This window comes from Lontra canadensis, unplaced genomic scaffold, assembly GCF_010015895.1.
Source record: "Lontra canadensis isolate GAN:19392208 unplaced genomic scaffold, GSC_riverotter_1.0 scaffold1, whole genome shotgun sequence".
NCBI lineage: Eukaryota > Metazoa > Chordata > Mammalia > Carnivora > Mustelidae > Lontra > Lontra canadensis.
Window position 1 is genome coordinate 107,763,148 of NW_022630995.1, and position 27,648 is coordinate 107,790,795.

General features: G+C 36.7%; 1 protein-coding gene and 1 pseudogene across 2 annotated transcripts in view; one reads left to right on the forward strand and one right to left on the reverse strand.

Annotated features, from left to right (window-relative positions):
- The window catches only part of STPG2 (sperm tail PG-rich repeat containing 2), a 586,771-nt gene that overhangs the window by 527,080 nt on the left and 32,043 nt on the right, over positions 1–27,648 (forward strand). The gene's annotated exons all lie outside the window — the stretch shown is intronic.
- LOC116871394 lies at positions 609–27,043 on the reverse strand (annotated as a pseudogene).

A 27,648-nucleotide genomic window follows, 5' to 3' on the forward strand; every position in this document is an offset into this window, starting at 1 on the left:
TTCAGCAGTTCTCCTCCTCCCCTTCTTCCCCTTTTCCTTCTAGATAACCCCAGCAGCAAACAAACTTATATATCACATTTTAAAAAATGTTTCTTTAATCCCTCATCCCCTCCAGTCACTGTTAGTCTCCATTTACTGCCAACGTTCTTATAGTTTCTATACTCATTTCACCCAACTTCTCTCCTCTTACTTTTCCTTGAACCTTATAGACTTTCACTCTCTACATTTGCACAGAAACCACTCTTCTCATGACCAACAGTAACTACCATGTGGCTAAGCCCAATGGTGAGCTCTTAGTCCTCATTTTACCTATTAACAGCAATTACCATAGCACTTGACACCCTTCCTTGAAACTTCTATGCATGACATCCAGGATATCAACCCTACTTTATTCACCATATATGTTTAATTTCCTTTTCTGGTTCCTTCTGATTTCCTTTATTGGAGTTCTTTTTGGCTCTGGTTTTTTAATTTCTTCTTCTCTATTTCACAACCTTGGCATTAGCTTTAAATACTCTATGTCAATAAAGTTCCATGTTTTACCTCCAGTTAGGGTGTCTGTCTGTCTTTCTTTCTTTTCTTTTCTTTTTTTTTTTTTTTTTTTGGACAAGAGCTACTTTTTATTACTTTTATGGATAGAAAATTCAACAGTGTGCACTTAGCTCAGTTTGGTGGCCAGTTCTTGAAAGTTTGCCCTTTCCAATTTGGCCCTGTGAACCACCGACATTGGACCCAGGATGTTGCCTCCACAGTGACAGCTGATCTCATCATACCTGTCACTGTAGTTGGTTCTGATAGCTTCCACCCCCTTAGCCAGAGTTCCTTGTCTTCCAAGTTACCCTGTGTGAAGATAACAGTGGTGCAAATCTTCCCGTGGCCCAGATCACCCAGCCTGGCCTTCCCCTTGATAATGCAGGAGGGGAACCCCCATCTTACAAAACAGAGTGGGCGGAAGACAACTAGCTCAATGGGACCCATGCCATGTGCAATCAGTACCAGCTGAGTCTTCTTGTTTTCCACCAACGTGATGACAATATTAACCCCAACCTGAAAGACAGGTGACCTCTTGGTGGGGAGTTCTCCTTTGCCAGCAGCAGCTTTCTTCTCAGCCCAGGCTTCTCAGCCCAGAGAACCAGTCTCTGCTTCTTCTCTTGCTGTCTCTGGTCTGTATCTGTGGGCCAGCCTAAGCAGCTGAGCAACTGTTTGGTGGTCCAAGGCGTGGGTGAACTGGTTAACTTCAGGAGGTACTAAATAGCAGCTGGATGTAGGGGGATATTTGGCAGAGTGGGTGAGGTCCCTTTTGGGATGGATGTCCTGTCTGATGCCAAAATTTTGGGGCCTTTTCTAACTAAATTTTAAACATCGAATCCCCATTTGGATTTCTAATGGGCATTTCCAAATTTCCATATCCAAAACCAAACTTCTGATTTGACTCATCTCTTTCACATCGTCATATACTCAGTCAGAAAATTCTATTGGCTCTACTTTCCTAATATGTCCAAATTTCAACCTCTTTTCATAATCTCTGTTGCTACCACTGTCATCATCTTTTCTCTGAATTATTGTTAAAAACCTCCTAATGGGTCTCCTTGCTTCTATACATACTCTTCCTAATGTCTGTTCTCAGGACAATAGCCAGGATGTGCCAATTAAATTATAAATTAGATTAAGTCTCTCCTCTGTTTGCAACACTCAATGGCTTCTCTTCTCATTCCATGTAGAAGCCAAAATACATACAATGGTGTTTAAAGCTTTATGCCATATGCCTGCCTCTTCCTCCAACCCAATTACTTTTTTTTTTTTTTTCAAGATTTTATTTACTTGAGTCAGAGACAAAGAGAATGAGAGAAAGTGAGTGAGAGAGAGAGAGAGAACACAAGCAGAGGGAGAAGCAGGCTCCCTGCTGAGCAAGGACTGCCCTCTCCCCCACCCCACCACCCTTCCATGATTCCAGGGCCCAGGGATCATGACTTGAGCTGAACACAGACACTTGAGCCACCCAGGTACCCCACCCAATTACTCTTTTATCTCAGCTTCTAACCTTCACCAAGCTTGCTACATGGAAATAACACTGTCCAGCTGGGTTGTTTCCCATACTTGCCTTTGCATTTCCTGTGTGTGCTGCTTGGAATCTCACCTTCACCTGTGCCCATGGTTCATTCCCTAACTTTCTTCTAGTCTTTGCTCATTTGTCATCTTGTTTCTCTTCTCTCTTTTAATTTTCCACTCCATTTATTGTATTCTAATAAGCTGTAAACTTATTTGGGTTTTATTTGTTTTAAAAAGTTGTTTCTAGGGGTGCCTGAGTGGCTCAGTCGATTAAGTATCTGACTCTTGGTATCAGTTCAAGTCATGATCTCAGGGTACTGCTCAGTGTGGAGTCTGCTTGTCCCTCTCCCTCTCCTCCTCTCCCACTTGCTCTCTTGCTCTCTCTCATAAATAGAAATAAAATCTTTAAAAAAATAAAAAAAATAAATAAAAGGTTGTTTCTATTATAAACTCTGTCAAACTAGATATGTTTGTCTAATTTGTTTATTACCATTTCTTCGCTGCCTAGAACAGTGCCAGATACATCATGGATGCTCCACAAAGAATGGTCAAATGGGGACGCCTGCGTGGCTCAGTCAGTTAAGCGCTGCCTTCGGCTCAGGTCATGATCCCAGGGTCCTGGGATTGAGTCCCACATTGGCCTCCTTGCTCGGCAGGGAACCTGCTTCTCTCTCCACCTCTGCTTGCCACTCTGCCTACTTGTGCGCTTTCTCTCTTCTCTCTCTCTCTGACAAATAAATAAATAAAATCTTGAAAAAAAATATATTTAATAAAAAAAATCTTATTAAAAAAAAAGAATGGTCAAATGAATGAATAAAAGAATGAACTGTAGAAGGGCTAGGCCTCAGCTTCAGCTTTGTGTAATCTGAACTGTGTTCTTTTTATTATTGTTTTATTAAATTCCATGTCAGAGTCCACTCACCCCAGCAAAAACTTTGGCACTCCCATAGTTTTTAGATCTTTTACTTAACTCAGTATACTATCCCAGAATATGGAAAATCCTGGTGATATTTTCTCACTCTGCTGATGTTTCCCTGCATCATATAAGTTATTTTTACTTTCTTGGATTCATTCTTATTTTCCCAGGGCTGATGAATCACTCCAGCTAGCTTTGCTCAAAATTTGAAAGTGTTGATGAGAATTTCCAGAATTTTCTTGTCTCATCATTTCCTAAGTATTGTTTTTGGGTGGGAGCTAGGGCAAGGATGATACTTTTTTTAAAAAAACTGAGATTGTCTGTGTTTTTTATTGGCTACTACTTTTTGGGTTGGGTATTTCATTGTATCTCTTTCATAGTTTTGGATCCTGTTCGTGAATCTTGTGATTTCTACTATTTTTCTTCGTTGCGTTAAATATTGAAGGAGGGAGAATTTTCAGTACTGCTTTAATCTTCTATCTCTGCAGGAAGTCTATGTATTATATTTTATTTTTAGAAATGCAGCAATATTTAAAAATAAGTCAAAAATTTGGGCTGTTGGCATGTTTTTGTGTCTTTGTTTCTTATTTTAGTTAAAATGTACAGTATTTGTTGCAAGTTTCAAGACCATTATGATTTTTTTCAGGCTGTTTTTAATTTTTCTAGCTGTAGTTTTACTGCAAGAATTTCTAAATAACATTTCCCTAAACTGTACGATTATGCATTTGTCTTTTGTTTCATACATGAAAACATTTGTTTTGTGATTTCTAAAAGTCTTTATAATTAAATAACAGCAGTGGTCAGCAGTATTACATATAATCAAGAATGAAAAAGTCTTTTCAAATATTAAAGAGATCTTTATAAAAAGGTTTTTCTTAAACTTCAGAATATAAAAATTGAAGCACATGGACTTTTTTATTAAGATTCTTTTACTACCTTACATGAAAATGACACATACCTTCAAAAATACTTCCCTCATTTAAGCAAAATTTCTCATGAATACATTCTGTGCTACTAAAAATCTGCCATTTAAAGGTGGGTAGCATGGTTTGCTTCAGAAATGAAAACTGAGTCATAGTTTGAGAATGCCTAATGCACGATGGACCCACAAGACTAAATTGAGTATTTCTTTCTTAAAATCCCTTTACTTAACGGGATTAAGAGTATACTTATTTTGATGAGCACTGAGTAATGTATGGAATTGCTGAATCCCTATATTATACAACTGAAACTAATATAACACTGTATGTTTATTATACTGGAATTAAAATTTTAAAAATATTTAAACATAAGAAGACCCTTCACCTAGTAAACAAATACCTTATTTACATACCCTCTTTTTCAGAAACAGAAAAGTTCTGTGGGATTCTGATTTTTCTCCAGGGTCTGTGTAGCAAGAACTGTCTATAACTGCTTCCTCCTCCCCTTCCTGCACGTGGTCGGGAAACTATTTCCAGCCTGTTACCATTAAAATTGTTAAGCCTCAGCATCTATAAGTTACACTGAGGCAACAAAAGAAATAGAATAAATAACAGAAGACATAGAGATAATGAAAAAGAGGAATCAGGAAAATCTGTAACTGAATATGTAAAGAATGGAAAAATTCATGGTGATAGCTTGCTAATTTGTTTTCCTTATTGATATTTTGAAATCATATGCACATCTCAGACAGATATACTATACCATAGCTCTAAGAGTGTAGCAATGTGGCATGGATACCTAGAACATTGCTAACTTTTTTAAAGTTCTAATTCAGCACAGCAATCTTTTCTTTAAATTTTTTATTTTATTTTATTTATTTATTTGACACAGAGAGAGAGAAGCAGGAAAAGGGAGAGGGAGAAGCAGGCTTCTGCTGAGCAGGGAGCCCAATGCGGTACTTGATTCCAGCACCATGGGATCATGACCCGAGCCAAAGGCAGACACTTAACCCACTGAGCCACCCAGGCACCCCAGCACAGCAATCTTTTAGTTATAGTTTCTAAATATGATTTTATGTTGCGTATAAGATAATTAAAATTAATTTAATTGACTAACAGAAAGATATTAACAAAAATGCACATTTATTTAGATTGAAGACTTTAAATAAAAGAAGTATATCTCTATTAATTCAATTTTTTTGGTAGATGATTCCTCAAAATTTGAAAAATAATTTGGAAAGCATATGATAGGGCAGAAAAGCATTGTCTTTTCTGATTATATTAGAACTTACCCAGAATATTTATATCAATGCTATATATTTTATGTAACCTGATCAATAATGTTAAATAATTGATATTTATTAAATTACTAGTTCCCTTAAATGCTATAGTAGAATGTAACTGGACACGTGTAAAGGACTTGTTTATCAACAGTTTTGCATAACTAATTCTAGCTTATTAAAATATGAATTGGCAAGTAGTTCAAATTGTATATGCTGCATGCATGGGTTGTTTTTTGTCCTGTTATACTTAAAGTAATGGAAGTAAGTAGTATTTCAAAACTATTTCACCATTTTTATTTTAAATAATATTTATTTTTCTTGTATAACTCATTTTTAATAAGCCTTTTTTTTTGTAAAATAGTCAGAAGAACGCCTGTTTTTTTTAAAAAAAGGATGGAGTTAAACATGAGAAGCTGACTTTATGTTCCTTAGCATTTTAATATGAATGCTGCTTTCTCTTTCCTCACGGAGTCATGAGCTCCCACCTCAGGTATAACAGCATAAAAACAAACAACTTCTGAAAAAATATTTGGCAGACAAAATGAATATTCCATGCTGAGTTTCACCTTTTAGGAAAGTCAAAGAACAATCAAAGGTGTATTTGTGAGAGATTATTAGATAAGAGAAATGATTTGCACACTGCTGGGATACACATACTTCTCTGTGGGAACTTCTTCAGAGTCCGGATGTTTCCAGGAGAATGCGGTAAACTGCATAGGTATCTAGGCGTGCACAGGGGGCATGTGGATGACTTTCCCACAGGAAGATCATTTTATTTTCCAAACCTAATGTTTTCTTGCTACCTTGTAGATTATGCAGTGTATTTCACTGAGTAACCATGGTAGTGCAGTAATTCTCAGGCTAAAGCTTTCTCATGAAACAAAGCTTACATTTTTTTTTTTTTCTTTTCTAGCAGCAGGAAATATTGGACTGAAAAGTAAATCACAGTCTTTCGAGACTAGGTGCACGCTGTGTAATTCTGAGTTCGGCATGGGTCTTGGCGGGGGAATGTGTTTAATAATTTTTTTTTTTCCTGAGGCAGTTCTATTTTGTCTACCTAGAGATACAAAAAACATTCTGTTCAACTGTTAAAATGCTATATTGATATAAGCAGAAACTTGTAATTGTTAAAATCAAGCGAAAAATCGCAAACTGATTTTTGCTTTCACTTTATAATACATTCTGATTGAAAACACTTTCTTCCTTTTTGGGCACGTAAGTGGGTTCTTTGAAGATTTCTTCATGTTTAAGGTAATAAAAGCAGAAAATGAAAGTACTGAAGAAATTTGCCTTTATTAATGTTAGTTGTGTATAATTTATAAGACACATTTGCTCTCTCTGATTTTTCAACATATGTAGGTGTGTGTATGTAAATCATTTTTAAGTATTTAATGTGTTCATGAAATCTACAGAGAATGTAAAAAATAATTCTTACATTTCTCTCATATGACTGAAAATTAAGGAAAAAAATCTGCAAATATTTAGGTTCATGTGGACAATAGCTACTTATATATATATAGATGCTAATAAGCTCAATAAAGTAAATTTATCTTTACTATGTTTATTATATATCCATTACTATATATTTGTGAGTAGCCAATTATTTTCTGAAAGTAACACTAAAAATACAAGTACTAAAAATCTGTTATAGAGATTAACTGAAATACTTTGCAACTGGAGCACTGTCATTCATTAACTATATCAAAAATATTTGCTCTGAGGGGCACCTGGGTGGTTCAGTAGGTGAAGCATTAGACTCTTGATTGTAGTTCAGGTCATGATCTCAGGATTGTGAGATCGAATCCCACCTCTGGCTCCACACTCAGCATGGAATTTGCTTGAGATCTCTCTCTTCCTCTCCCTCTGCCCCACCCCATGCTCACCTTCTCTCTAAATAAGTAAATAAAATCTTAAAATAAATGTTTGCTTTGATATTTGTTTTATATTCTCTTGTTTCTCATTTATACTGTCAACAACAGATAGAGTTTAATCTAGGATTTAGGATTCTAGTGTAAGTATGTGATGTATATATTTTATTAATTTTGCATTATCCTATACATTTAACTATTATGATGGAGGAATGTTAATGTCAGGTTGCAGAAAAGCTTGTGGGATGAGAGATATGAAGCTGTCTTTGAAATTGCAGCCTATTACTATCTGTTCTCTGCCATAAATATTCAAATCCTGCCCATATGAAAAATTTTCTTCTCCCCCAAAAGTCTCATCCCATTTCAGCATTAGCTTGAAGTCTACAATCTCATCATCTAAATCCTATCTAAATCCTATTCTCAGTGCTGCTACATAACTGGTAGATTCTTAGATGAAGCTTCACTTAATATAAAGACTTACAAACTAGAAAGAGAATTTGTCCTTTTTTATCCAACATACAATGCGGGAGAACAAGATAGGATGACCTCAATAAACATATATTAAGGGGAAGAGAGAAGGACAGAAGACACATAGAAATCGTTGGTCCATAGCAATTCTAAAATCCAGCTAGGTGAATGTGAGTTTCTGCCAAAACTTGCAATAGTGTACTTAGGGCTCAGGTAATATGAGGTTAATATCCAACCATAAATTTAGAATGAACTAATGAAGACAATAATTTCAACTATCGAAACTAGAAAAAACAAAGCTAAAAATTTTTGAGTTAGTGAAACAGAAAGAGAATCAAAAATACATTTGCCATGCCAGTTGAGGTTATATTAACTAAATTCCCTACTCTATAAATAGGATTTAGTTACATATATACTTGTCTTTTAGCCCATTTGTTTGTGCGCTTTTTGCCAATGACTAGTGTTCTGGAAACAGGAGAGTTAACATCAAAAAAGAGAAAATAGAGGTGATAAATCTGAGCTCCTTTTGGGAGTTACTGTGGTCAAATAATGGAATTTTAGTCATTGGAATGTGCGTGGACATGATGCCTCCCACTTCCAAGCCAGGCTCTTAAACGTTGTTTGTGTTGTCCTCTATGCTATTCTTCTTTCTGTTAGATCAGGATTACTGGAGTCATCTTGGAAGCCAGATGACTTGGAATCTTCCATCTTAGAATCTTCCATCTTGGAACCCAGATGGAAGCCTCCATCTTTTTAAAGATAGAGGGTTTTCTCTAAGTCTGGGTTCCTGAAAGACTGAATAATTTATCCACTCTCTTAACCCCATCCAACCTTGCTGACCTGAAGTATTTGTTCTCCACTTTTACCTGAATAAGACATAATTTCCCTGTGCCTATTTGTTTATAGCAATTTAGGTCAATTTCATATTTACCCATATTAGGGTAGATAAGAGATCAGATTCTGGGGACAGACAAACAGAGTAAATCAATTATTAGCTATTTGATCTTCAGGAAAATACTTAATCCTCCCATGCCTTGTTTTCCTCATTTGTAAACTGGAATATCTCATGGCTTTTCTCAGGATCAAATGAACTAATATATCTATCTATCTATCTATTATCTATATATGTGTTTGTGTGTGTGTATATATACATATATATAATATATATAAAATGCTTAAAACGGTGCCTAGCACATGCAACACAGCTTAGAATATTTTGGTATTGTTATTATCATACATTGATTATTTGATTTCCCTCCTAATTTAAGTTCTCAAGAGTGATCTCTGTTGATATGTGTCAGTTTAGTTCATTTATTTTGATTGTTAGAGAGTATTCAATTGTGTTAATGCCCTGACTTGGTTATTTTTTGCTATGAATACGAAGTTTAAGAATATGGGTATAAAGAGCATGTAACATCTTCAGGATTATATTTATTTCTGTGGAAAGAGAAGGAAAGGGGAGAGGGGATTGTATTTTTTTGTTGTCGTTGTTGTTAAGTGGCAATTTTGATTATTATGGATGGTAAATACATAGGTTTTTATTGTAATCTATATTTTCTCTAGTTTTGAAATACATACTTAAAACACAACTTACTTGTGATATATCTATATGTGTGTATATAGAAACACACATAGTGTAAACACACATAGTGTAAACATAATACGGCAGAATTAGTTTAACTCAACTTTTTAGTATTATCATATTTCATTGAATCTAATATGCCATCAAGTATTAGAAGCCTTATTATTTATAAAGTATTAAGAAAGACGGGGCGCCTGGGTGGCTCAGTGGGTTAAAGCCTCTGCCTTCAGCTCAGGTCATGATCCCAGGGTCCTGGGATCAAGCCCCGCATTGGGCTCTCTGCTCCGGAGAGAGCCTGCTTCCTCCTCTCTCTCTGCCTGCCTCCCTGCATACTTGTGATCTCTGTCTGTCAAATAAATACATAAAAATTAAAAAAATCTTTTAAAAAAATAAAGCATTAAGAAAGAAAAATATGTTTCCCATCTGACATTATGAAACCATACATTGTACGATGCCTTCTGTTTTAAAGTATTAAAAACTGGGTACCTCAGAATCAACAAAATATTTTTTTCCTAATAACAGTTTTTATTCCTTCGATGGATATAAGTATCATGAAAGAATTAATTTATTTGTTAATCAGCTTTATGATATTCTATTCATATAAAATTTTAAAACTAAATTTAAAGGTTTAATTCAGTGAGCTTTAATAGTTGTATAGCCACCATGAAAATCCTACAACAGAACATTCCCATCATTATTTATTTATTTATTTTTATTGAGGTATAATTGACACATTTTATTAGTTTCAAATGTACAACATAGTTATTTGATATTTATATATATATTGTGAAATGATCACCACAATAGGTCTAGTTAGCATCTGCTACCATACATAGTTATAGAGTTTTTTTTCTGTGATGAGAGCTTTTAAGATGTACTCTCTTCATGGCAACCCACAGAATGGGAGAAGATATTTGCAAATGACAGTACAGAGAAAAGGCTGATATCCAGGATCTATAAAGAACTTCTCAAACTCAACACACACAAAACAGATAACCATGTCAAAAAATGGGCAGAAGACATGAACAGAAACTTCTCCAATGAAGACATACAAATGGCTATCAGACACATGAAAAAATGTTCCTCATCCCTAGCCATCAGGGAGATTAAAATCCAAACCACATTGAGATACCACCTTACACCAGTTAGAATGGCCAAAATTAGCAAGACAGGAAACAACGTGTGTTGGAGGGGATGTGGAGAAAGGGGAACCCTCTTACACTGTTGGCGGGAATGCAAGTTGGTGCTGCCAATTTGGAGAACAGTGTGGAGATTCCTCAAGAAATTAAAAATAGACCTTCCCTATGACCCTGCAATTGCACTACTTGGTATTTACCCTAAAGATACAGATGTAGTGAAAAGAAGGGCCATCTGTACCCCAATGTTCATAGCAGCAATGGCCATGGTCACCAAACTGTGGAAAGAACCAAGATGCCCTTCAACAGACGAATGGATAAAGAAGATGTGGTCCATATACACCATGGAGTATTACGCCTTCATCAGAAAGGATGAATACCCAACTTTTGTATCAACACAGATGGGATTGGAAGAGATTATGCTGAGTGAAATAAGTCATGCAGAGAGAGTCAGTTATCATATGGTTTCACTTATTTGTGGAGCATAACAAATAACATGGAGGACATGAGGAGATGGAGAGCAGAAGGGAATTGAGGGAAATTGGAGGGGGAGATGAACCATGAGAGACTATGGACTCTGAAAAACAATCTGAGGGTTTTGAAGGGGCAGGAAGTGGGAGGTTGGGGGAGCCTGGTGGTGGGTATTAGGGAGGGCACGTATTGCATGGAGCACTGGGTGTGTTGCATAAACAATGGATTCTGTTACACTGAAAAGAAATTAAATTTTAAAAAAGTAAAAAAAAAAAAAAAGTTATACTCTCTTCGTAAGGTACCTGGGTGGCTCTGTTGGTTAGGCATCAGACTTTGGTTCAGGTCATGATCTCAGGGTCCTGGGATTGAGCTCTGTGGGGCTCCACTCTCCATCTCAGGGTTCTGGGATCAATAGACTCCAGGTGGTGTTTGCTTCTCCCTCTGCCTCTCCCCCACTGCTCATGCTCACCTCTCTCAAATAAACAAATAAAATCTTTAAAGGAAAATGTACTCTCTTAGCAACTTTCAAATATGCAGTATAATATTAACTATAGTTACCATTCTGTACATTATATCCCTGTAACTTATTTTATAACTGAAAGTTCATACCTTTTGACTACCTTCACACATTTGCCCAATTTCCACCCTCTTCTATCACTTCTTTGGAGCGAGTTTTTCTTTCAATGACCCATTTCCTGTAGCAGCCACTCTTCTGCTATCTGTGGTTATTATTATTATTATTATTATTTTAGAAATTTATGGAGACTGAATCATAGCAAAGTGGTCTTTTGTGTCTTTTTATTTCACTTAGTATAATAGGTTTCAGATTTCTCTGTGATGCTCAATGAGTCAACAGCTTGCTTTTTTATTGTTCAATTGTATTTCATTATATAACTATACAATATTTTGTTTATCCATTCAAAAATTGATGAGGCATTAGAGTTACTTCCAGTTTTAAACTACTGTGACTGAAACAGTTATGAACACTTGAATACAAATTATGTGAACAGATGTTTTCATTTCTCTTGGGTAAATAGGTAGAATGAGATCAGTGAGTATATATTTAACTTCACAAAAGACTGTCAAAGAAGTTTCCACAGTGGTTGAAAAATAGTATATTTCTACTAGAGATGTATGAGAGTACCAACTGCTCCTTGTCATGATCAACATTTGACACTGTCTTCTTAATTTTAGCCATTATAGTTAGTGTGTAAGTTAATTTGCATTTTACCTATGACTAATAATATTGAGTGATTTTCCATATGCTCATTTGTTGTTTATAATCATCTTCCGTGAAATGTCTATTCAAATATTTTGCCTAATGTCAAAGGCAAACAAAGCCAGACACTAAAGTGGTAAGGACAGATTTTAATCAGTAATACCCTATTCCATTGTGGGACAGAGTCCAGTTGAAGTGAGTTCAACTTTGATTATATAGGACTAACTGAGTGTTTTAAAGGGAGAATGAGGGAATACAGAAGGAAGTGAATAGGGGCAGAATAGAGTTAGGGAAATGAAAAATTGCAAAAATTGGGGAATGGGGTTGGTCCATGTTAAACCTGTATTAGTTTTTTAACTGCCACATTTATCAAAGCTAGGCTCCCACCCTCCCACAGATACCAGGAGACAGGGACTTTTCAAGTGTTGCCTGGAACTAACAGAAAGTTCTTTTGGAAGCATAGCCTGCAACAGCAAAGTGTTTTGTCAGTTTCCTCAGGCAGGCACTTTAAGGGAGTTAGAGTCACTTTTGGAAGGTGGTCTTGAGCTATCAGTATTTTGTCCAAGGCTTTATAAGCCAAGGTTGAGGCTTAGTCAAGAGAGGGCTCAGAGGAGCCTCGCTAGAGTTTGACCAAGGAGAGAATCTTTGTCACTATTTGAAATGATTTTTGTCTTATTACTGAGCTGTAGGTATTTTTTATATATTCTGATTACAATTCTTTTTTTTTTTGCATCTTTTTTTTTAATTAATAAATTTTATTTTTTTTTAAACATATATTTTTATCCCCAGGGGTACAGGTCTGTGAATCGCCAGGTTTACACACTTCACAGCACTCACCATAGCACATACCCTACCCAATGTCCATAACCCCACCCCCCCAACCCCCCTCCCCCCATCAACCCTCAGTTTGTTTTGTGAGATTAAGAGTCACTTATGGTTTGTCTCCCTCCCAATCCCATCTTGTTTCATTTACTCTTCTCCTACCCCCTTAACCCCCCATGTTGCATCTCCTCTCCCTCATATCAGGGAGATCATATGATAATTGTCTTTCTCTGATTGACTTACTTCGCTAAGCATGATACCCTCTAGTTCCATCCACGTTGTCGCAAATGGCAAGATTTCATTTCTTTTGATGGCTGCATAGTATTCTATTGTATATATATACCACATCTTCTTTATCCATTCGTCTGTTGATGGACATCTAGGTTCTTTCCATACTTTGGCTATTGTAGACATTGCTGCTATAAACATTCGGGTGCATGTGCCCCTTCGGATCACTACGTTTGTATCTTTAGGGTAAATACCCAGTAGTGCAATTGCTGGGTCATAGGGTAGTTCTATTTTCAACATTTTGAGGAACCTCCATGCTGTTTTCCAGAGTGGTTGCACCAGCTTGCATTCCCACCGACAGTGTAGGAGGGTTCCCCTTTCTCCGCATCCTGGCCAGCATCTGTCATTTCCTGACTTGCTAATTTTAGCCATTCTGACTGGTGTGAGGTGGTATCTCATTGTGGTTTTGATTTGTATTTCCCTGATGCCGAGTGATATGGAGCACTTTTGCACGTGTCTGTTGGCCATCTGGATGTCTTCTTGGCAGAAATGTCTATTCATGTCGTCTGCCCATTTCTTGATTGGATTATTTGTTCTTTGGGTGTTGAGTTTGCTAAGTTCTTTATAGATTCTGGACACTAGCCCTTTATCTGACATGTCGTTTGCAAATATCTTCTCCCATTCTGTCAGTTGTCTTTTGGTTTTGTTAACTGTTTCCTTTGCTGTGCAAAAGCTTTTGATCTTGATAAAATCCCAATAGTTCATTTTTGCCCTTACTTCCCTTGCCTTTGGCGATGTTCCTAGGAAGATGTTGCTGTGGCTGAGGTCAAAGAGGTTGCTGCCTGTGTTCTCCTCAAAGATGTTGATGGATTCCTTTCTCACATTGAGGTCCTTCATCCATTTTGAGTCTATTTTCGTGTGTGGTGTAAGGAAATGATCCAATTTCATTTTTCTGCATGTGGCTGTCCAATTTTCCCAACACCATTTATTGACGAGGCTATCTTTTTTCCATTGGACATTCTTTCCTGCTTTGTTGAAGATTAGTTGACCATAGAGTTGAGGGTCTATTTCTGGGCTCTCTATTCTGTTCCATTGATCTATGTGTCTGTTTTTGTGCCAGTACCATGCTGTCTTGATGATGACAGCTTTGTAATAGGCTTGAAGTCCGGGATTGTGATGCCACCAACTTTGGCTTTCTTTTTCAATATTCCTTTAGCTATTCGAGGTCTTCTCTGGTTCCATATAAATTTTAGGATTATTTGTTCCATTTCTTTGAAAAAAATGGATGGTACTTTGATAGGAATTGCATTAAATGTGGAGATTGCTTTAGGTAGCATAGATATTTTCACAATATTTATTCTTCCAATCCAGGAGCATGGAACATTTTTCCATTTCTTTGTGTCTTCCTCAATTTCTTTCATGAGTACTTTATAGTTTTCTGAGTATAGATTCTTAGGCTCTTTGGTTAGGTTTATTCCTAGGTATCTTATAGTTTTGGGTGCAATTGTAAATGGGATGGACTCCTTAATTTATCTTTCTTCTGTCTTGTTGTTGGTGTAGAGAAATGCAACTGATTTCTGTGCATTGATTTTATATCCTGACACTTTACTGAATTCCTGTACAAGTTCTAGCAGTTTTGGAGTGGAGTCTTTTGGGTTTTCCACATATAGTATCATATCATCTGCGAAGAGTGATAGTTTGACTTCTTCTTTGCCGATTTGGATGCCTTTAATTTCCTTTTGTTGTCTGATTGCTGAGGCTAGGACTTCTAGTACTATGTTAAATAGCAGTGGTGATAATGGACATCCCTGCCGTGTTCCTGACCTTAGCGGAAAAGCTTTCAGTTTTTCTCCATTGAGAATGATATTTGTGGTGGGTTTTTCATAGATGGCTTTGATAATATTGAGGTATGTGCCCTCTATCCCTACACTTTGAAGAGTTTTGATCAGGAAGGGATGCTGTACTTTATCAGATGCTTTTTCAGCATCTATGGAGAGTATCATATGGTTCTTGTTCTTTCTTTTATTAATGTGTTGTATCACATTGATTGATTTGCGGATGTTGAACCAACCTTGCAGCCCTGGAATAAATTCCACTTGGTCGTGGTGAATAATCCTTTTAATGTACTGTTGAATCCTATTGGCTAGTATTTTGGTGAGAATTTTTGCATCTGTGTTCATCAAGGATATTGGTCTGAAGTTCTCTTTTTTGATGGGCTCCTTGTCCAGTTTTGGGATCAAGGTGATGCTGGCCTCATAAAATGAGTTTGGAAGTTTTCCTTCCATTTCTATTTTTTGGAACAGTTTCAGGAGAATAGGAATTAGTTCTTCTTTAAATGTTTGGTAGAATTCCCCTGGGAAGCCGTCTGGCCCTGGGCTTTTGTTTGTTTGGAGGTTTTTGATGACTGTTTCAATCTCCTTACTGGTTATAGGTCTGTTCAGGCTTTCTATTTCTTCCTGGTTCAGTTGTGGTAGTTTATATGTCTCTAGGAATGCATCCATTTCTTCCAGATTGTCAAATTTGTTTGCGTAGAGTTGCTCATCGTATGTTCTTATAATTGTCTGTATTTCTTTGGTGATCGTTGTGATCTCTCCTCTTTCATTCATGATTTTATTTATTTGGGTCCTTTCTCTTTTCTTTTTGATACGTCTGGCCAGGGGCTTATCAATCTTATTAATTCTTTCAAAGAACCAGCTCCTAGTTTCGTTGATTTGTTCTATTGTTTTTTTGCTTTCTATTTCATTGATTTCTGCTCTGATCTTTATGATTTCTCTTCTCCTGCTGGGTTTAGGGTTACTTTCTTGTTCTTTCTCCAGGTCCTTTAGGTGTAGGGTTAGGTTGTGTACCTGAGACCTTTCTTGTTTCTTGAGAAAGGCTTGTACCGCTATGTATTTTCCTCTCAGGACTGCCTTTATTGTGTCCCACAGATTTTGAACCGTTGTATTTTCATTATCATTTGTTTCCATGAATTTTTTCAATTCTTCTTTAATTTCCTGGTTGACCCATTCATTCTTTAGAAGGATGCTGTTTAGTCTCCATGTATTTGGGTTCTTTCCAAATTTCCTCTTGTGATTGAGTTCTAGCTTTAGAGCATTGTGGTCTGAAAATATGCAAGGAATGATCCCGATCTTTTGATACAGGTTGAGACCTGATTTAGGACCAAGGATGTGATCTATTCTGGAGAATGTTCCATGTGCACTAGAGAAGAATGTGTATTCTGTTGCTTTGGGATGAAATGTACTGAATATATCTGTGATGTCCATCTGGTCCAATGTGTCATTTAAGGCCTTTATTTCCTTGTTGATCTTTTGCTTGGATGATCTGTCCATTTCAGTGAGGGGAGTGTTAAAGTCCCCTACTGTTATTGTATTATTGTTGATGTGTTTCTTTGATTTTGTTATTAATTGGTTTATATAGTTGGCTGCTCCCACGATAGGGGCATAGATATTTAAAATTGTTAGATCTTCTTGTTGGACGATCCTTTGAGTATGATATAGTGTCTTTCCTCATCTCTTATTATAGTCTTTGGCTTAAAATCTAATTGGTCTGATATAAGGATTGCCACTCCTGCTTTCTTCTGATGTCCATTAGCATGGTAAATTCTTTTCCACCCGCTCACTTTATTTATTTATTTATTTATTAAGATTTTATTTATTTGACAGACAGAGATCACAAGTAGGCAGAGAGGCAGGCAGAGAGAGAGAGAGAGAAGGAAGCAGGCTCTCTGCTGAGCAGAGAGCCCGATCCGGGGCTCGATCCCAGGACCCTGAGATCATGACCTGAGCCGAAGGCAGAGGCTTAACCCACTGAGCCACCCAGGCGCTCCCATCCACCCCCTCACTTTAAATCTGAAGGTGTCTTTGGGTTTAAAATGAGTTTCTTGTAGGCAACATATAGATGGGTTTTGTTTTTTTATCCATTCTGATACCCTGTGTCTTTTGATTGGGGCATTTAGCCCATTAACATTCAGGGTAACTATTGAGAGATAGGAATTTAGTGCCATTGTATTGCCTGTAAGGTGACTGTTATTGTATATTGTGTCTGTTCCTTTCTGATCTACTACTTTTAGGCTCTCTCTTTGCTTAGAGGACCCCTTTCAATATTTCCTGTAGAGCTGGCTTGGTGTTTGCAAATTCTTTCAGTTTTTGTTTGTCCTGGAAGCTTTTTATCTCTCCTTCTATTTTCAGTGATAGCCTAGCTGGATATAGTATTCTTGGCTTCATGTTTTTCTCGTTGAGTGCTCTGAATATATCATGCCAGCTCTTTCTGGCCTGCCAGGTCTCTGTGGATAAGTCTGCTGCCAATCTAATGTTTTTACCATTGTATGTTACAGACTTCTTTTCCTGGGCTGCTTTCAGGATTTTCTCTTTGTCACTAAGACTTGTAAAAATATACTATTAGGTGGCGGGGTGTGGACCTATTATTATTGATTTTGAGGGGGGTTCTCTGAACCTCCTGGATTTTGATGCTTGTTCCCTTTGCCATATTGGGGAAATTCTCTCCAATAATTCTCTTCAATATACCTTCTGCTCCCCTCTCTGTTTCCTCTTCTTCTGGAATCCCAATTATTCTAATGTTGTTTCATCTTATGGTGTCACTTATCTCTCGAATTCTCCCCTCGTGGTCCAGTAGCTGTTTGTCCCTCTTTAGCTCAGCTTCTTTATTCTCTGTCATTTGGTCTTCTATATCGCTAATTCTTTATTCTGCCTCATTTATCCTAGCAGTGAGAGCCTCCATTTTTGATTGCACCTCATTAATAGCTTTTTTGGTTTCAACTTGGCTAGATTTTAGTTCTTTTATTTCTCCAGAAAGGGCTTTTATATCTCCCGAGAGGGTTTCTCTAATATCTTCCATGCCTTTTTCGAGCCCGGCTAGAACCTTGAGAATCGTCATTCTGAACTCTAGATCTGACATATTACCAATGTCTGTATTGATTAGGTCCCTAGCCTTTGGTACTGCCTCTTGTTCTTTTTTTTGTGGTGAATTTTTTCGCCGTGTCATTTTGTCCAGAATAGAGTATATGAAGGAGCAAGTAATATACTCAAAGGGTGGCAACAACCTCAGGAAAATATGCTTGAACTAAATCAGAAGAGTTCCCAAATTGTGAGGGGGGAGAAAGGGGATAAAAAGAGGTTCAGAAAGAAAAAAAAAAAAAATTAAACAATTAAAAGAAGAAAACAATGAAAAAATATAAAAAGGAAAAAATATATATATATTAGATAAGCTAGTTAAAAAATGTTAAAAAAGAAAAGGGTAAAAGCTTAAAAAAATTTAGCAGAAGAAGAGAAAAAAATTGAAAAAGAAAAAAAATTAAATTAACTGCAAGGCTAAAGAATCATGGGAGAAAGCCATGAGTTTCGTGCTTTGCTTTCTCCTCCTCTGGGATTCCGCTGATCTCCTTGGTATTGAAACTGCACTCCTTGGTAGGTGAACTTGGTCCTGGCTGGATTTCTTGTTGATCTTCTGGGGGAGGGGCCTGTTGTAGTGATTCTCAAGTGCCTTTGCCCCAGGCGGAGTTGCACGCCCTTACCAGGGTCCGGGCTGAGTAATCCGCTCGGGTTTGCTTTCGGGAGCTTTTGTTCCCTAGGCGCTTTCCGTAGAGTTCAGGAGGACTGGAATGAAGATGGCGGCCTCCCAGTCTCCGGCCCGGAGGAGCCGAGAGCTCGGGGCCCCACTCCTTAGTGCGCCCTCAGAGAATAGCGCCCAATTACTCCCGTCACCCTGGCCTCCGGCCACGCTCCGAGCTCACCGAGCCTGCGACTGGTTCAAGGTAGCCCCGAGCTGTGAGCTCACTCCTCAGCTTTGTCTCTGTAGCCGCCTTCCCTGTTCTAATACCTGTAAGCTCTGCGACACTCAGACACCCCTGATCCTTCTGTGACCCTGCGGGACCTGAGGCCACGCTGACCCCGCATGGGCTTCACCCTGGTAAGCCTCTGGAGCGATGTCCCTCAGTGGAACAGACTTTTAAAAGTCCTGATTTTGTGCTCCATTGCTCCGCCGCTTGCCGGGAGCTGGCCCCTCCCCCCGTGGTCAATCTTCCCGTTGCTTTGGATTCACTTCTCCGCCAGTCCTACCTTTCAGAAAGTGGTTGATTTTCTGTTTCCAGAATTGCTGTTCTTCTTCTCTTCGATCTCCCGTTGGATTTGTAGGTGTTTGCAATCTTTAGATAAGCTATCTAGCTGATCTCCTGTTACCTGAAGTAGTCTCAGCCTGCTACTTCTCCACCATCTTTACTCCTCCTCTCCCTGATTACAATTCTTAATGAGATATTGTGTTTTTAAAATATTTTTTTCCCAGGCTATGGCTTGCTTTTTAATTTTCTCTGTAGTTTCTTTTGAAGAACATTTAAAAAATTTTGATGGAGTCCAAATGATCAACTTTTTATTGTATGGTACATAACTTTGTGTCCTGTCTCAGAAATTTTTGCTTTACCTAAGGACATAAAGATTTTCTACTAGGTTTTTTTTTTTTTTTTTTTCCCCTCCAAGAGTTTCTGTAGCAGTAGGCCTTACATAAAGAGCCATTTCAAATTTAATTTTTGGATATGGCATGATCTAGATAAAGAAAACCTTTTTTTGATATTGGATATAAAAAATTGTTCCAGAAATGTTATTCCAAAATATTTTTCTTTCTACATTGAACAACCTTTGCAGCTACATTACAACATCAACATACTGTATGTTGGTCAGTTTGTGAACTCTCTATTTTGTTCTTCTTATCTATATGTCTGTTCTTATACAAAATGCAGACCATTTTGGGGTACCTAGGTGGCTCAGTCACTTAAGCGTCCAACTCTTGATTTCAGCTTAGCTCGTGATCTCAGCATCCTGAGATTGATCCCTTGTCGGGCTTCATGCTCAGTGGAGAGACTTATTTTGCTTAGCATAATATACTCTAGCTCCATCCACTTTGTTGTAAATGGCAAGTTTTCATTCTTTTTGATGGCCGAGTAATATTCCACTGTACATATATTTTTAAACCACATCTTCTTTATCCACACATCAGTTGATGGACATTTGAGGTCTTTTCATAATTTGGCAATTGTTGATAATATTGTTATAAACATCAGGGTGCACATATCCCTTCAAATCAGTATCTTTGTATCTTTTGGGTAAACACACAGTAGTGAATTGCTGGGTCCTAGTGTAGTTCGATTTTTAACTTTCTGAGGAACCTACATACTCTTTTCTAGAGTAGCCGTACCAGTTTGCATTCCCGGCAACAGTGCAAGAGGGTTCCCCTTCCTCCACATCCTCGCCCACATCTGTTGTTTCCTGTGTTTATTTTAGCCATTCTGACTGGTGTGAGGTAATATCACATTGCAGTTTTGATTTGTATTTCCCAGATGAGTGAGGTTGAGCATCTTTTCATGTGTCTGTTAGCCATCTAGATGTCATCTAGATGTCTTCTTTGGAAAAATGTCTATTCATGTCTTCTGCCCATTTTTTAACTGGGTTTTTAATTTTTTAGTGTTGAATTTATAAGTTCTTTATATAGTCTGGATACTAACACTTTATCAGATATGTCATTTGCATAAGCCCTTAGGACTTGAATTGAGAAACATTGATGTTGCTCAATTCTGTAGCTATTTTAATTATGCAGTAGAGTAGACCTAGCATCTAATATCAGAATGCTGGATTCTAAAGAACATTCATAGCCTACTAAGATATTGTCTTTATGTGTTACCCTATAGAGTTTATTTTTAATCAAGGGTTTTGGGTAGACTTGGAGAATTTCTTTTACTATTTCTATCAAACAGAAGATTTTTTACTTTATGCCATTTATGTTCTGCTGCATTTTGATGAGGATAAGATGGTCCAGCTAAGGTATTCTGAAGTGTATTCAGAATAATAGCTTTGTCCCTTAACTTTATAGTTGATAAAAAATCTCTAGACCTACATGCCACCAGCTTTTCAGCAAATTAGATATCTTTTTATTCATTTTACTTTTGATTGTTGTTTAAATAATCATCTCCTATCCCTAAATTTCATATATATATATATATATATATATATATATATATCTTAATAGTTTCAAGGTTTTTATTTTTGCATTTAGATATTTGACAGATTTTATATTTGTAAGTGTGTTTGTACGCCATTGTTGTAGGGATCCAATTACCTTTAATGTGGATAAACAATTGTCTTAGCATCCATTGTCTATTTATAATACCTTGCCTTATTTATACCAAGTTGACCAATATCTTAGCTTGTTTGCTAGGCTCTATTTTATGCTTACCATTGAGATAGTTTTCAGTCAGTTTAATAAATTAGTGATTTTAATTAGGCTAGAGATCTAGTATGGCAAGCTCTTCCTTATTCATTTTGTTGTGGTTATCTTAGTTGTTATCAGCTCTTTGAATTATTAGGTAATATTAATAATATCATAATTAAATTGAATATCTTGAATGAGAGAAAACCTAGTAAATTTATCACATTATTTGGTTTTACTAAAATTAATCTATAACAAAATGTGTGCAAAATAATGGAAAGTGGCATTTAACAAACTACTAATCTACGTATTTTGGCAACTATGTTGAAATTTAGTAGGACTCAGGACAAAATGGGATCCAAGATAAAAATTAATCCAACCTTGCTAACTGAAAATCATTGAAAATATCATTGGAAAATTATGGCAATCTTCTGTTAATTTTTCCAATTCATATCTCAAATTTATGTCATGCTAATCTACCTAAAGCAAAAGTCTGACCAGATCACTGTAAAAAGTAAAGTCTTCACTTACTCCAGAGCTTTCCATTTCCTGGTCCTAATGTACTTTTTAGACAGTACTTCCTATTCATGAATTTTAGCTTAAAAAAAGTACTTGCTATTTTCCATATCACTTGACCCAGTATTCTCACTTTGTTTACTTGTTGTGTTCACTTTCTGAGTATCACTTAGTCATCTCTACATTTACAAAATCAATTTATGCTTCAAAGCCCAGTTTAAAGGGACTTGTCAGCCACTCAAAGCAGAAATATTGACTTCTTCCTTTTAATTTATCTTTATCCTCTATATCAGAAACATATTAATTCCTACTTTGTGTTTCTATTGGTTATGTGAGAGCTCTAATCTCTTTTATTAGGCTATATATTCTTTATAAGTCATATCTGTGTCCAATTGCCTTTATTTACTCAAAGTATCTGTTCTTACAAAATAATAAGTGATTTAAAAATATCTACTGGATTTATATAAACTAGATATAAGATTTTTGAAAAGGATACAGACCAACAATATTAAATAATGCTGATAATAAAAGAGGAGTTATGATGGGGCACCTGGATGGCTCAATGGGTTAAAGCCTCTGCCTTCGGCTCAGGTCATGATCCCAGGTCCTGGGATCGAGCCCCACATAGGGCTCTCTGCTTGGCAGGGAGCCTGCTTCCTTCTCTCTCTCTGCCTGCCTCTCTGCCTACTTTGATCTCTGTCTGTCAAATAAATGAATTTTTAAAAAATCTTAAAAAAAAGGAGTTATGAACATTTAAAAAAGAAGATAAACAGAATCATAAAGAAACCTTGATGATTGAGGGTAGATTATAATGATACAGTAATTTTTGTTATGGATATATCTAAGAATATCATGATTGATGAATTCCTAGAACTGATGACATCCACCCAGACAATTAGGGGTTCAGAGCTGAAAATGGAAAACTGTTATCCAAAATAAATTCTTGTTATAAATGACCCATATATCAAAGAACAAATGTGACTTGAATAAGTAAATAGAAATAATAGCAATTAATATAAAAATAAAATAGTAACAATGACAAAACAGTGTTAGTTAATATATATTGAGGTCTTATACATACACACACACACGTGCACTGACTCACATGTACTTTCAGAGAGACAGCCAGTGAACAACTATGGAAGACTGTAGTAGTAACTATACAATCCAAGCACAGGGACATTGAAATTGTTATAGGTTGTTCCCTGATGATATAGGCTTATGTGACTTTGTATTTTGAGAAAACAGTCATGGACATTACTAAGACACAAACTGAAAATAAACCTAACTTCCTAGCCAAATTTAACGGGCTAGGTAATGACTACTGGTATATCAAACTTGCTTTGTTTTCCTTTCATCTTACTGGCTTCTTCGGGGTCTTGTATACTAATTCATTCTTATGAAGCTGTTATCATATATTGGAGTGCCCATGATGTATTTGCAGGACCTTTTCTTTTTGATCACTAATCTCACTATAACTCTATACCACCTATGTGCTGGTTATTCCCAAATTGTATCTTTGACCTGGTTCTGGTTCTCTCACCAAGCTCCACAAAATGTATCCAATTGCCTATTTGATATCTCCATTTGGATTTGGAAATGTTACTTGAAAGAGTGTCAGGTGTCTACTAGGTCATAAATAAATATTTACTGGATCAAGGAATTAAAATAATGATATTTACCACCAAGTAGAATTCATTCCTGGAATGAAAAAATAGCTCAACAGTAGAAAGTATTTTGATATAATTAATCAGATCAACAAATTAAAATATAAAAACAATGTAATTTCATTAAAAGATGCTGAAGAATTGTTTTCCAAATTCAAGGACCTTTTCCAATAAAAAGCTGAACTAAAATAGGATTTGATAGTACAGTAAAATAATTTTAAAACTATGCAAAAAATCCTGATAGCAAGCATAACATTAAATATTAAACATTAGTTTTAGTCCAAAACCAGGATGAAGACAATGATACCAACTATCATTCAGCTTTGCTCCAGAGAGTTTTTTGAAAGATTTATTTATTTATTTGAGAGAGAAGGCAGAGTGGGGCAGGGACAGAGGGAGATAGAGAAAGAATCTCGGACTCTACACTGAGCATGAGCCTGATGTGGGGGCTCAATGTCAGGACCCTCAGACAGGACCTGAGCTGAAACCAAGAGTCTGACACTCACCTGACTGTACCACCCAGGTGCCCCTGTTCCAGAGGTTTCATATAATGCAGTATAGAAAAATAATGAAATATGCAATGCAAATATTAAAATGAGAGATGGAAATGACATGAGTGTATGGAAAAAAGAACACAAGAAATAGTACTAAAAGCATTAGCATTAGTAAAAAAATATTACAAAGTGACTAGAACAAGATGTATATATATATGTATGTATATATACATATATATTCTTTAGGTTGAAAATAACAAATTAGGAAATTTTCATTACCCATGAAAAACTAGACACTATGATATCTCAAATAAAAAGAAGTATACCAGAGAATAAAACCACAGAAGTTCATTGTGGATACAAAATAAGACATGCATATATATGAGAAACGTGCCACAGCTCTGCATAGGACTAAACATTATACATATATTTACCGGATTATAAATTTAATTCAATATATTTATTCATACATTCATTGATTCAACAAATGTTTAGTGAAGACTCATTATGTGCCCTGTATGGCACTAGGCATACAGGGATGAGCAAGAAGGTTGAGATTCCAGCCACCCAGGGCTTACATTTTAATGCTAAAGTCAAAAAAAATTTAAAAAAGGTAAAAAAAAATATGGTAGTAATAAGTGGTACAAAGAAAAAGAAATTGAAGTAAGGGCATAAGAATGAGCCTGAGATAGTGGTGGGCTGGCCTTTTAAACAGATGGTGAATAGTCTCTGTGAAGAGGACCTTTCAGGACTGGCATCTGAGCAGTAAGGGATCATTGCAGGTGGCAATCTGATAGAAACATCTTCTGTGCAAATGGATGGACAAGTGCAAATGCCCTGAGGCCAGAGTGTTCATGGTATGTTTGGGAAGAGCAAAAAAAAAAAAAAAAAAAAAAATGAAGACTGTTTGGAACAGAGTGAACAGGAGGGGAGTGTGATATAAGATGAATTTGGATGATTAGTTAAAACAACATTTTAACTAATGGGGCACCTGGGTGGCTCAGTCAGTTATGCATAGGACTCTTGATTTCTGCTCAGGTTATGATCTCAGTGTCCTGGGACTGAGCCCTGCAATGGCCTCCCCCATTCAATGAGGAGTCTGCTTTTTCTCTTCTGCTTGCTCTCTCTGTCTCTCTGTCTCTCTCTCAAATAAATAAATAAATATTTAAACAATAATAATAATAAACAAAAGAACAGTCATGCAATAACCATATACACATGTCCATATACATTGTAAGTATATCATATTATAATTAAAGTTTTCAATGTGCATTTTAATATGCTATAGTTAAAAGATGAATATGCCCAGTAGGCCAAAAAAAAGGTTCTTATAAAAACATAACATAAAAGGGCAAAATAAATAAATATGTGATTCATGATAGAAGGAGGGCAATTGACCAATAAACATAATAAGAAATTAAAAATCTCTTAGAGAAATATAAGTCAAAACAGCACGCTGCTATTTCATCAGTGTTTGGGACAAGTAAGAATAAAAGCATCCAGTCCTACAACATTTTTGGAAAAACATAAATAGTTTTTCCAAAAACAAAAACAAAAAACCTATGTTTTCCCAAAAACAAACAAACAAAATCTGTGTTTTAGATAGTATCCTAAAAGATTAAATTATATGTAAGGATCTATTTCTAAAGATGGTTATTCAATATTTTTGAAGGCAGCACCCTCAAAACAACCTTCACATCTTATTCAAAGTTAGTGTCTGAATAAATGAGAGTGGTGTATCTATACTAAAAATATGCTAAAAGAGTTAATGAGTCAATAAAGAGAGTGAATTAAGGCTATATGAATTGACTTGTAGAGATACTGTAATATATTATTAAATAAACAAGTAAGTTAAAGAACTCTGTATATTATACAATGCCATTTATTTATATGAGACAAATGTGTTCAGTTATTTGAGCAAAGAGAAAAAGTATAGGTGGATTTATAATGAAAAGTTATTTGTTTCTAGCTAAGGGAAGACTTAGCGGTTTATTAACTATTAAAAATACAACTGTTTCATTTATATCAATGAGCATTTTTTCCTTTATAATTTAATTACAAAATTGATAAAAATAAAGAGGGATGCAATGATAATTGAGGCTTTTGTCTCTAAAAGTCAGAAAGGTTTCTGGTGCACTGGTTAGGCTTTCTTCTTTTTTTAAAACATCTTCCATTTTTCTTGTATACCAAGCTGTGGGGCAGTAGGAACAATTTGTCTTATATGCAAGCAATAAGGATGTATATTGTGGAACATTTAAAAACAATAACCAAATCCACTAAAAGCCAGTTGACTTTTTAGTATCACAGTGAGCTAGCAATTCTGAACATATCAGTGGTAAAATGCCCCTCCCTTGCTACTATGTGGCCACTCTCCACTCCAACTTCCACCACCGCTCCACTCTCAGCAGTGGGTCTGGCAAATGTCCCAGGACCCAGTCTGATAACTGTGAGGAGAGAAGCCTTGAAACTATCTGTGCCAACCACAACAATGGACGTTTACACCCTTATCAGGCCCCCTGATCCCCACAACAATGGGCAGAACTATGGAGAGCTCGAAGCAGTGGCCTAGCTTTCCCAGGACATTCAGACACTGAACTTATCCCTGACAGGGACACTCCTACATGAAGATTGTTGTGGGTCTGAAATGGTCATGAGACCCCAAGTGCTGGTCCCCACTGACTCCCAGACACAGACAGCATCAGGCTGCTCGTGGCCATAGTGGCCTCAGAGGGCACCAAGTCGAACAGGAAGATAAAGATTCAGAGAATTCCTCCTAGAGAAGAAATTAAAAACATGATAAATACGAAGGGAAAACAAAAAGCTATGAAAAGAAGCTTTACAAAAAATTTTTTTAATCCTGTTTAGTGCACACAGAGGAAAGGAAAAAAGTATTAAAGGCACATAAACCCAGGGCCTGAAATTTTGTCTGATGAAGCTTCTATTCAGTAATGGGTCTGAATGTTTAGCTGGCTGTTGGCTTGTGCTGTGTAAGGAAAGGGAAAAAAAATGCAAGTGATTCCTTTCTAGTAAAACTCGAGCATCACATACCTTTGCGTTTGGTTAAAGTAAATCCTTGTTGAGATGTTTGATTGTTCTTGGGTGTGTTCACCGCCCCTTGTTTAGCTCCTTGTCTCAGAGGCTTTTTTTTCTGTTCTCCATGAGAACAGATCTGTGGATCTCTCTCTTTTGCCATCTCATCTTGTTTACATGCTGTAGGTGTTCTGGTCTTAACGGTGATTGCCTGCTGAGGTCTGACTGAGCTGCCAGTGAGTCACAGATTTGTGCTGAAAGAATAAAGGGGAGAGTGGAAACAGGCCCTCGGCCCATTGGGTGTGCTGGAAGAAAAAGCATAGCTCCTTTCTTAGAGAAATCTTCCATGATTTGTCTCAGTAGCACTTCTTCATTGAGCATTTAATGTGGTTGTAATAAAAGTGAAGCATTTTTAATGCTAATGAGAGGTTCGCTCTTAAGCTCAGATTCCAGAGAACACAGATCCCTGATAAATTGCTCCCATGGCGAGGTGAGCTATGCAGCCCCACACTACACTCTGTACAGAGGCCGTATAATATGAGTAGTTGTGGGTAATGCTTTAACCGGTTAGGTGCTAGCTCCTAAGATGAACTCTTAAGGCCAGCAGGCACTTCCGGGGCCCCATGTGGTGAGAAGAGAGGGAAAAGACAGCTCTCAAGAACTTTGTGTTCAGGCTACTTAAGCAGATGTTCTAGGTCTGTCAATGAAGAAGGTCATGAGGAAGTGTGAAGAGCAGAGGGTAGTACTATATTCATTTAATTCAACGCA